Source organism: Bombus impatiens, unplaced genomic scaffold (assembly GCF_000188095.3).
Source record: "Bombus impatiens unplaced genomic scaffold, BIMP_2.2 scf_2062, whole genome shotgun sequence".
Taxonomy (NCBI): domain Eukaryota; kingdom Metazoa; phylum Arthropoda; class Insecta; order Hymenoptera; family Apidae; genus Bombus; species Bombus impatiens.
Genome location: NT_178481.1, coordinates 13,794 through 23,917, shown reverse-complemented (window position 1 = coordinate 23,917; position 10,124 = coordinate 13,794). Strand labels below are relative to the sequence as shown.

The 10,124-nt window shown below is 34.9% G+C and overlaps 1 long non-coding RNA gene across 1 annotated transcript in view; it reads left to right on the top strand.

The window, feature by feature from the left end:
- Positions 1-6,352: 6,352 nt before the first annotated feature.
- Positions 6,353-10,124, top strand: part of LOC117152442 — a 13,526-nt gene continuing 9,754 nt past the window's right edge. Inside the window, exons 1-2 of the long non-coding RNA XR_004462826.1 lie at positions 6,353-6,363; positions 8,451-8,459. This is a non-coding gene — a long non-coding RNA (uncharacterized LOC117152442). The remainder of the gene's footprint in view (positions 6,364-8,450; positions 8,460-10,124) is intronic.

Sequence of the window (10,124 nt, the reverse complement as noted above, 5' to 3'; positions counted from 1 at the left end):
TTCTTTTTTCGCGTAGAATCACCCCCTTTCCGCTTGTACCACCGGTTACCAACCAGTATATCTATAGACAAGTAAATGATTTGAAGGTTATCTCTAGCGGAAAATTCGAAATGTATCGAGGTGTCAAGCTTTTGTAGACTGCTTTATTTTATTGGACGAGGAAATGGAACTCCTTATCGGCGTTTCACCTCATTTTCATGCAACTCCAAACGAGAACCGATACTTCTATACATATATATATATATATATCTATTTCAGACTTGACGCCGGTATGTGGTAAATATATACCGTTCCTTCTGATAGACGCGCTTTCGAAACGCTCTACATCATCCTTCCGCATGCGAATTCAGAGTATGGATGAGTAGAGTAAGCGAATCTGATATGAGATCACGCGCCTTTGACTCAAACCCATCTTGTTTCTCGAGTCTATTTCGTCTGTCACGCGCAAACTATTATTGCCCAAGGGGAGGACTCGCTTCTGATGTCACATTATACCCTTCCACGATATCATCTGATATTGTCTGGATGTTTCTTTTCTAACAGCTCGCTACCTACGAATGGATGTGTTATTTTACTTTTATGTACACATAACGACTTTTTTTTGTTATTCGTTCGCTTATAATCGCATTTTTACTTAGTTGACATCTACTCTGACTTTACTTAGTCCTATCTAATCTGTACGTTCGTTCTCGACACAATTTCGGATATTGTATTAAATTTTATAAACCAAGATAATGTTTTGTTTTTCGTAAGTTTTTTCGGCATTTCTAGAAAACTTTCATGAATATATTATGCCTGTTGTGTAAGATATTTTGAAATTTCTTTGGGGATGTAATGAGACACGGCTATAGTAAGAGGTAAACGTATACGTACACTTGAAACGTAGAAATAAGAAAAGCAATATTTTCTATATTATTAAGCCCAAATATTTGCAATTGTATATTATACGCGGATACTTATAGCAATAAATATACACAAATAAACGTTAATCGTGTTCTTTGTCAATTTAGTAAAACAGGATTCACACGATGATAATATTTCGTCTAGACAAAACTTGGTAAAAACTTAGTATTGTTTATGTCCACTTGATTGCAGCTAATTGCTTGTTAAAAAGAGAAGCCTCCAAAATATTATTCATAACATGAAATAGGAGAGCGGATACTTATATTAATTAATTGCCCCATACGAATACTTTTGTCTTCTATGCAGGGTAGCCCATAAGTCACTTTTTCATTAAAAAATTTTATAATCCTTTTTCTATTGTATATTTCAAAATATTTTTTCCAGATTTTTAAAGTTTGTCCTTTGGAAAATTATAATAGATACATTCACAGTGTACTTGTTTTATTGCGAACATACCCTTTGCAAATATTACAAAAGTATTTAAACAAACAATTATCCATTATATACTTCGTAGCGAAATTAAAGAAAAAAAGGCAATTTCTAGATTATACATATTTTCTTCAAAGGTATTGTAATGATAATAAGACGAATTATCTATCACTAACATAAATTTTCTTTTCCTTTATGCCTATATATTATTCCACTATTCTCTGAATAATTTCAAATGGAATGTACATATAGCAATTAGACGAACCGTTTGTGGTTCGGCATGTACCATCGCTACCATTGTTTTGTAACTTACAGTTACTCTAATGACACGTTACATGTGCATTTATGTCACTTTCGTCCTTAGATTAATCGACTAGGAAATTTTCTTGGTTCCTTGAACACACTTTCACCACAAATAATACAGAAAGCACAATATCATTGTAAACAATATAACTGATTAATTACACAATAGAATACTATTTTAAAAGAAACATCAAATAAAAGCAAAGTTTGTTAGAAAAAATGTGAGATACTATTTCACAAGAAACAGTCTCTTTGCAAATACTTTCGTGGAAGTTATTAAAAATGAGTGTTAGTAATATTTTAATTTATTTGAAGTGTAGTTGTAATAATAGAATTTTTATACACTTTTATGCAACTCAATTACAATTGATGAATCAACAAAACTGAATAAAATATCACGTTTCTAGAACATAGCTTTAGTTAGTAGCTCGAATTTAGTATATATTCCTCAAAGTGATTCGAAATTATTACATCTGATTGAACACAAAAAATGAACAAATATTGACATGATTATTTAACAAATTTTTACTAAACGTCTACTTAATACAACGTTAGAGACCTACAATGTATTAGATATTTTATCAATTCATCAATGTATGATACATTTTAAGACTTTTTCAAGCAACGTGTTATTTAAATAAGTATGGCATTCATAAATGTGTTATTTAAATAAGTATGGCATTCATAAAAGTGGCAAAAGCTATAGTGTCACATTATACTAAGAAGTGTATAATATATAATTAATGAAACTCCACAATAAGCCAATTCAAAATATTCCAATTCTCATTTACAAAACAATAGTCAATCTTTCAGATATTATGAATATGCAAATTTTTTAAAATTTGCGTCACAAAATATATAATAAATATACAAAACCGATTTCACGCGCTATGGATAACATTGGAACTGTACAAAGGGAATGCAATTCCGTTTCTTTGATAACAGGAATCAGGATCGATTCTTGGCTTATTATTATATATAGGCAAACTAGAAAATCACCGAGGATGCTAAAATATAGGAATTTTCCATTGATGTCATGAATTTATTTAAAGCCATTAGAATGTATCATTATAAAAAAGGAAAGTAAATTTATTCAGATACTGCATTTTTAATTTGCTTTGTTATAATAAATATTACAATATACAAATATAAAGTTGAATAATTTTTGTTTAATATAGCAAAATTTAGTTTTATTGAATTTTTATCAATTAACTGTTTTTAATATTTGGGGGTATAATAATTTCAAATATTGATCATAAACTATCATAAACTATTGACGATCAGATCAAGGCTATATTAACTGAAAAAATATAGAAAGCAAAAAAAGCAGTCATACCTGTCAAACTTACAAACAATTACCCAACTATCAATGTCAGATATCACAAAGTTTGCACTTTCAAAGTTTCTTATCTGACAGAAGTCGTAGGAAAAATTAATCAAAAGAAAAATATTGTTTCCACGCAAACTTCCGTAACCGTGTTATTCGTCTTTTTGGAGATAGTACGTGTTTTCACTCTGCTAACTCTGCGGCTTCCAGTCCAACAGGCGACAATTTTATCTTCATGGTAGATATGTCATCGATAACATGGCGGAGTCTAACGAATAGTATTCCGTCCCGATGTAATTCTCTTGAACATTGGGATCAAGGATAACAAAGTAACGGAGATGTATCGGTTCGAAAAATTATAGCTAGTGTTATGGAACGGTATATGTAACTGGCAAGGAATAAACGAAGATACTGCTTATTCTTAAACGTAAAATACGGTTTCGCAAATGGACTAGGGTGAACGTGCTCTCGATGCTTCATCACCGAGTGAAGAAACCTTTGGTTGGACATATTCACGTTGACATATTGCGACGTCAATCGCGTAATTGTGGCCGATCATAACCTTTATTTCGTTCACGATGAAAAGTTGCGAGGGAAGGATGGATATACAAAAAAGTTTAACTAGCAATGGCAACATATCTGATAAAGAAGCGAAGGTATTGTACATATTTACGTAGATATGACAATCACATACATAAATATCATACTCAATTTGCTTCTTATTTACAAAGAAATGAAAATAAATTGCAATAATTATAACAAACGTATTGTAATATCGGGAATAAAATATTATTATTGATGATGATTTATTTACAATAAATGTGTGGCGGATCGGTATCAACAGGATGCCGACAGGTCGAGGCATCAATGCGGCGCAACACCTCCCGGGCGGTCCGCTGGTACCAACCGCCAACACTAGAGGGCTACGACGACAACGAGTCTATCTAACTCGCTAGCGGTCGAATATACGAGCGATTGATACAAATGCCGCGCCTAGCGAGACTCCCTCTACGTCTAAGGCAGGGACTACTGGGCATAGCCTTACTGACGAGTCCACCGGTAGTCCCGGGACGAAACGCACAACTCCACGTCTCTCTTTTCATACGTCACATTGGTGACCACCGACAACGAACACGCACCTTTGGAGAAGGAGTCAGAGAAAAAGGAGCCAACCACCGACGACGAACAACACGCCAAGCAGGTGACCGGGTACGAGACGACGACCAAGCCAGGAAGTGATGTAGCCGTTGCAATAGTTCATGGGCATCACCTTCAGCAGCACGTCAGAGAAGGAGATACAACCATCTCGTCCCCACGACGATCAGCAGCCTTCCATCATCGACGACGAGCCATTCCCTCTAACTTGTATCGCGCTGTATAGCTTCGGGGTCACGCTATAGCGCTAGGGGGAGGCTGTGTGGCGGATCGGTATCAACAGGATGCCGACAGATCGAGGCATCAATGCGGCGCCAACACCTCCCGGGCGGTCCGCTGGTACCAACCGCCAACACTAGAGGGCTACGACGACAACGAGTCTATCGGTCTAACTCGCTAGCGGTCGAATATACGAGCGATTGATACAAATGCCGCGCCTAGCGAGACTCCCTCTACGTCTAAGGCAGGGACTACCCGGCATAGCCTTACTGACGATACCGGGTATAGCCTTACTGACGAGTCCACCGGTAGTCCCGGGACGAAACGCACGACTCTTTTTTCAGCCGCCACAAATGGATTGCACAGAAGAACGATGGTTGTTTAACGTGAACTAATCACAATAACGTGTTATAATCTAGACAGCTCAATAGTTAATTTGCAACTCTCGACACAACGGATCCAACGCTCTCTTTCTCTTACGCGAACCATACTCTCACGACAACACTAGCAACACTATCTCGACAACGCAACTCGCACTCTCTGACTTCTCGATTCACACTCTCTGGCTTCTCCACTGACACTGACTGTTCTAGCATCCCTTTGTCTTTTCTTAGGCCCACCACGCACGTGTTCCACACACTCGTGGCCAGAGTCACGTAGGCCTTTTCTACGAAACTATTCAATTGAACCGACGACTCTTTGATGGGCCCGACGGCGCCTCAGCTCTCGCGACATTTTTTATGGTTTACCCAACATTTCTTAGGCCTTTTTGTCCACCATATTGCAGTATTAAAAAACGTGTTTTGTAATAATTTATATCTCGATTATATTGATGTATGGAAGATATCTTATATGAATAATTGTTGAGAAAATTTAAGTTGGCATGATCGCTAGTTACTACAAGCTAAGTTGGTACGACTTCTAACGACGCTCTTTTGTCTTAGAAGTCGACCACGTGTTAATAGACTAAGTGTATCCTGTGTGTTAAGACGTGTCGTACGAGGCGGAGAAATATAGAGAGAAAAATCGAATCTGTGTGAATCGATTAATTATCAACCCCAAACCTACATCAATTAACAATAATTGTATGGCATCATTAGATTTTCAAGCTTTTTCCTTTCTTCTGTTACGAGTCGGATCTCGAGAGACCGGCGAGAATATTTTGTGGTAATACGGTCACAGTGTATTAGCAAGTATACAGACGAACCCGAAGCGAAATCAGGGAACTGATAAGATTATTGCCAAGACAAACCTGATGCGTAATCAACGAACCTCTAGGATGGAATCAATTGGGGACGAATTTGATGCCAAATCAGGCAGCCGCAGGTGAAGTTACGTGAATTACGAGCTACTCCTAGAGGCTACTACGAGATTGAAAGATAGCACAGACGAACCCGACGCAAAGCCAGGGAGCTGTCGAGAAGTTGGAGAAAGTACAGGTAAACCTGATGCGAAGTCAGGGAGCTGCAGGATGCGAACTAACCTGATGCGAAAACAAGGAGACACAGTAAATGTAAATAACATCTCATAATTTGATCAATAAAAACCGACGTGATTCGAATGGTAAAATTGTATCGTGTGTATACGTTCAACTATATTGTACAGGATTGCAGGCTTGATTGTTAGACTTTAAATAATTAGCCTCGAATTTATGCGAGAACACAGGTATAGGTCCCGTATCGAAATCAGAAGATTGTTACAAGTGTATGTGTCGCGAATAAATGAGTGTGACTGTATATTATCGTAGTGTTTTGTTGCACGATTTTGACGCATTGGCAATGCGCTCAATTAAGAGTTACTTGACAAGTTGCCGAACAGAATTTACAGCATCTCTTAGATTCCAAGGGGCTAACGTTGATCGTGTGACATCAATCACATCTCAGTCCACATCAGAGATAGGATATGGACCCCCGACCTTCGGACACTTTTCTACATCATAACCTACACCTAGCCCCTCAACATCCTAAAACCAAAACGTATATAATCTGAGACTTCACCCAGCTCGGGCAGTACTTGTTCTCGTTCTAGTTGCTGTTCTTGTACAACACACCTTTCTCTGTTCAACGTTATTCTACTGTAAGTGCCAAAGTCATAATAAAGTTCGATAAAAGAGAATTAATAGTTGGGCTACGACTCAGCTTTCTTTTCTCTCGCAACCCAGGTATCCATTTTACGTGACAATCGAATGGAAACGTTAGTCCGATCTCACTATACTGGCTCTTAATGTGCGCAATGTAATGCAGCATGGTGACATTTTTCGCAATGTTCTGTCCTGATAACGGGTGCCTTGTACACTGTGAAAATCTCGAAATTGTAAAGGGTAGAAATGGATCAAGAAGTTTATCGTACGCATATAGAAAATGTAACCCCAAATGACATTTCAGCATAATCGCAGCTGTGTCATTGCTTATATAAATATTTTAGAATAACAGGGTTTCTGTTTGCGTTACAAAGAGGCCGGCAGCTGGAGACCGATGTTCCCCATCCGTAATGCTCCTTTTTATGCTTTGCAAGTTCATTACTTAACATGTAACTTTTAAATCTGTCGCTATTGAAAATATTCAGCATGTATTAGGTTGTCCCCAAAGTTTCTTTCGTTTTATAAGGAAATAATAGATGCACAACGTTTTTTGTTTTATATTATTTTATTGAATTATGTATGCTTCATTTTGTTTTATTGGAACATGTATTATTTCCTTGTAAAACGGAAGAAACATTTGGCACCACATAATAATTCTATTCATTTAATGAAAATATCTTATGGTAATACGTACATTGTAACAGCACATTTTTACGTTCCATTTTTCCTACTTTTCATTTCTTGGAAATTAATTACTTAAAATATAATTCTTAAATATTTTTCTGTTGAAAATATTGCGTGTATGTTTTGTGATAATTTATATCTACATTTCACTAAAGTAAGATAATGTCTTATTTTAATTAAATTGTATCGCCAGATGTTTACGTTCCTCTTATTTTGCCTTTCATTTCTTACAAATTAACTGTACTTGAAATATGTCTCTTAAATGTGTATCTTTCTGGTGAAAATATTTTATATATGTTTTGTAAAAATTTATATTTTTACTTTATTCAAAAAAATAATTTTGTTTCAATATTTTCATTGCAACACTAGCTTTCCTATTACACAACATTTTCTTCACTCTTTTTCAATTTTTGGCACATTAATTTAGAAATATCCCATAAACATTCTTCTGTCATTTCATCTTTAATTTTTTTGCCCTATTCATATTGACAATACAGCTACACTTCCGTATCCGCTAGAAATAATTCAAAACTACATCTTTGCGGATGGTTGAAGCCGCGAATATACATATACAAGTATACTGTATATGATATATATATCTGATATAGTTTAACACTGTGGTGGCAAACTGGGTCGGTAACGATCCTAACATTTTACGCTTCAATTCCTTTCTTCCGAATTTTCATTTTTATCAAAGAAAGTTTGGCTTGACGCCAAAAAATATAAAATATACCGCAATACATATAAATATAACGATAAGTAGACTGTGAATTTTATGCATTCATGGGAAATTTAAATGTGTAAAAATGTACAAAGTATCTATACATAATATAAAAATATATAAATAATGAAAGTAAAATACTTATCACAATAATGAACAATGAAACAAATCTCTATGTAGGTTCCATTCCTTTAGTTGTAAACATAAAAGATATATATTTATATAAACATCCGTTTAATGATAAATATCTCAGTTCGCTTACAGAGTGTAAAGAAATATGTTTGCCTATAAAAAATTAATATAAAAATATTATCAGTAGAAATGTAAATTAATGATAAATACGCCGATCAAAAACAGAGAGTTATTTTCACGTGACTTTTAAATCCATTGTTTGCAACTGTACATTTTGATCGTCTTAAAATATTTTGTGATTGTTTTTAAGTCAATCCTTATCATAGCATTGTATAGATCGAATATCAATCTATCATACTTATAGGAATCCCTCGTTTCTATTCATTCAGTTGTTGTAATAGAATCATAAATAATAAAATCCCGTAAATATTTTAAGCAGTGTATTAATAATAGCAGCGACGATGTGTGATTGTGCCAGGTCGATTGATCAACTGAAGCAACGTCGTGTGTGGGTCCATTTTTGCCGAACCGAGATTGCGATGTACTAGCGTGTTTTAACGAATGCATTGATACTTGGTGCGGCAAAGTTATCCGGTTCGAAGTAGCACAAAATACTGTTTGCAGTGCGAGAGGTCGTTCACGCAAACTGTTACTCAATTGCTTCAAAGTGCAACTTAATGCAATAGAGTTTCCTTAAAACTTCATGTGTAGACTATAAATTATGGATCTTGAAGATATCTATGCTGTAATAATAATGTAAGAAATTTATTTTGATATGTAATGATAAAAAAAGGAGTAATGATAATTTATATCAGTATATAATGCTGTGGCATACGTACAGCAGTATTTGCATAATAAACATATTTATACGTGACGTGATGTTACCTATTCACACTTTGACTCGGAGGTATTAAAGTTGTCACGTATCAAATTGTCTCTAAACAGTTCGTATATCAAAATTTGTATGAAAATATTGTTGTTACTTCTATACTCAGAGGTAGGGTCACAATAGTTATTATTTTATTGAATGGATAAATCTATCATACTGTTGTGAGCCAAAAAAACCTTTGATGCAAGTTCTTACAAAAACTAGGGATAAAAACAAAAAAGCATCTAAGCCTATCGATTAAATCTATCGATTGTAACTAGGATTATCTTCTAGTTACTATTATAACTAACGCAACTGCATATAGATGGCGAGCACGAACTCACGTTGTCATTTTCAACAAATATATATAAAGTGCAAATGTTCTGTGAGATATTCAAGTTCTCACGAAGTTAAATATTTTCTTTACACGAATAGATCCACAGATATTAAATGTAATAAATTCTTAAATAATAGATATTATCAAAGTGAATTGTATGAATGAAATAGTAATAAAAAAACATATCAGAGAAATATGTGGAATATTCAAAACATATTATTTGGCTCTTTTCATCGTGAACAAAATGAAGTTGATATTACATAGATATTAAATTTACATAAAAATTCTCTCGTAAGTACTTAATAGAAATTATGTTGTCTCGTTCCCTTGTGAATTATCCATTTGTATAGGACTGGATTAAAGAAAATATGTATATTTTTAAATAATTTTGTTGATATCTACTGACAAACATAAAAAATTTAATTTAAGTGTGGATATAACAAAAGAGAACAAAAATTATACGTTGATTAGAATTTTTGAATGAATTACAAGCGAATAATGTTTAATCCCTTGGAATAAAGGATGAAGACGATAATTATACACGTTGCACATTAATTTGTCGTTCGTCTGTAGCATTTAAATCAAGCAATGAAGCGAAAAACTGCAGAAGAATAGGCCATCTACATATGTACAATACATATTTCACATTAATATACTTTCATAGCAGAAGAATATATATGTCGGAGATGAAAGAACACCGGAGCCTTTGAAATTTTGGATAATCCCGCAACATTGTAACCTAGAGTCTACTATAGCTGTAATTGAACAATTGTAGTTATTCAATCCGATTGTAATTGTTCGAGAGTTGTGATAATGAGCTTGGGCTCGAGGCGACAGTCAGTCGCCGAACGTAGCCGCGGTCACGGGATGAACGCTTTGTCTAACAAAGGTATGGAGTAATTCTATAGCTCTCCTTAAAAGAAATATTCGTGGCGACACGCGACAGTAAACATTCCAACGGTTTCT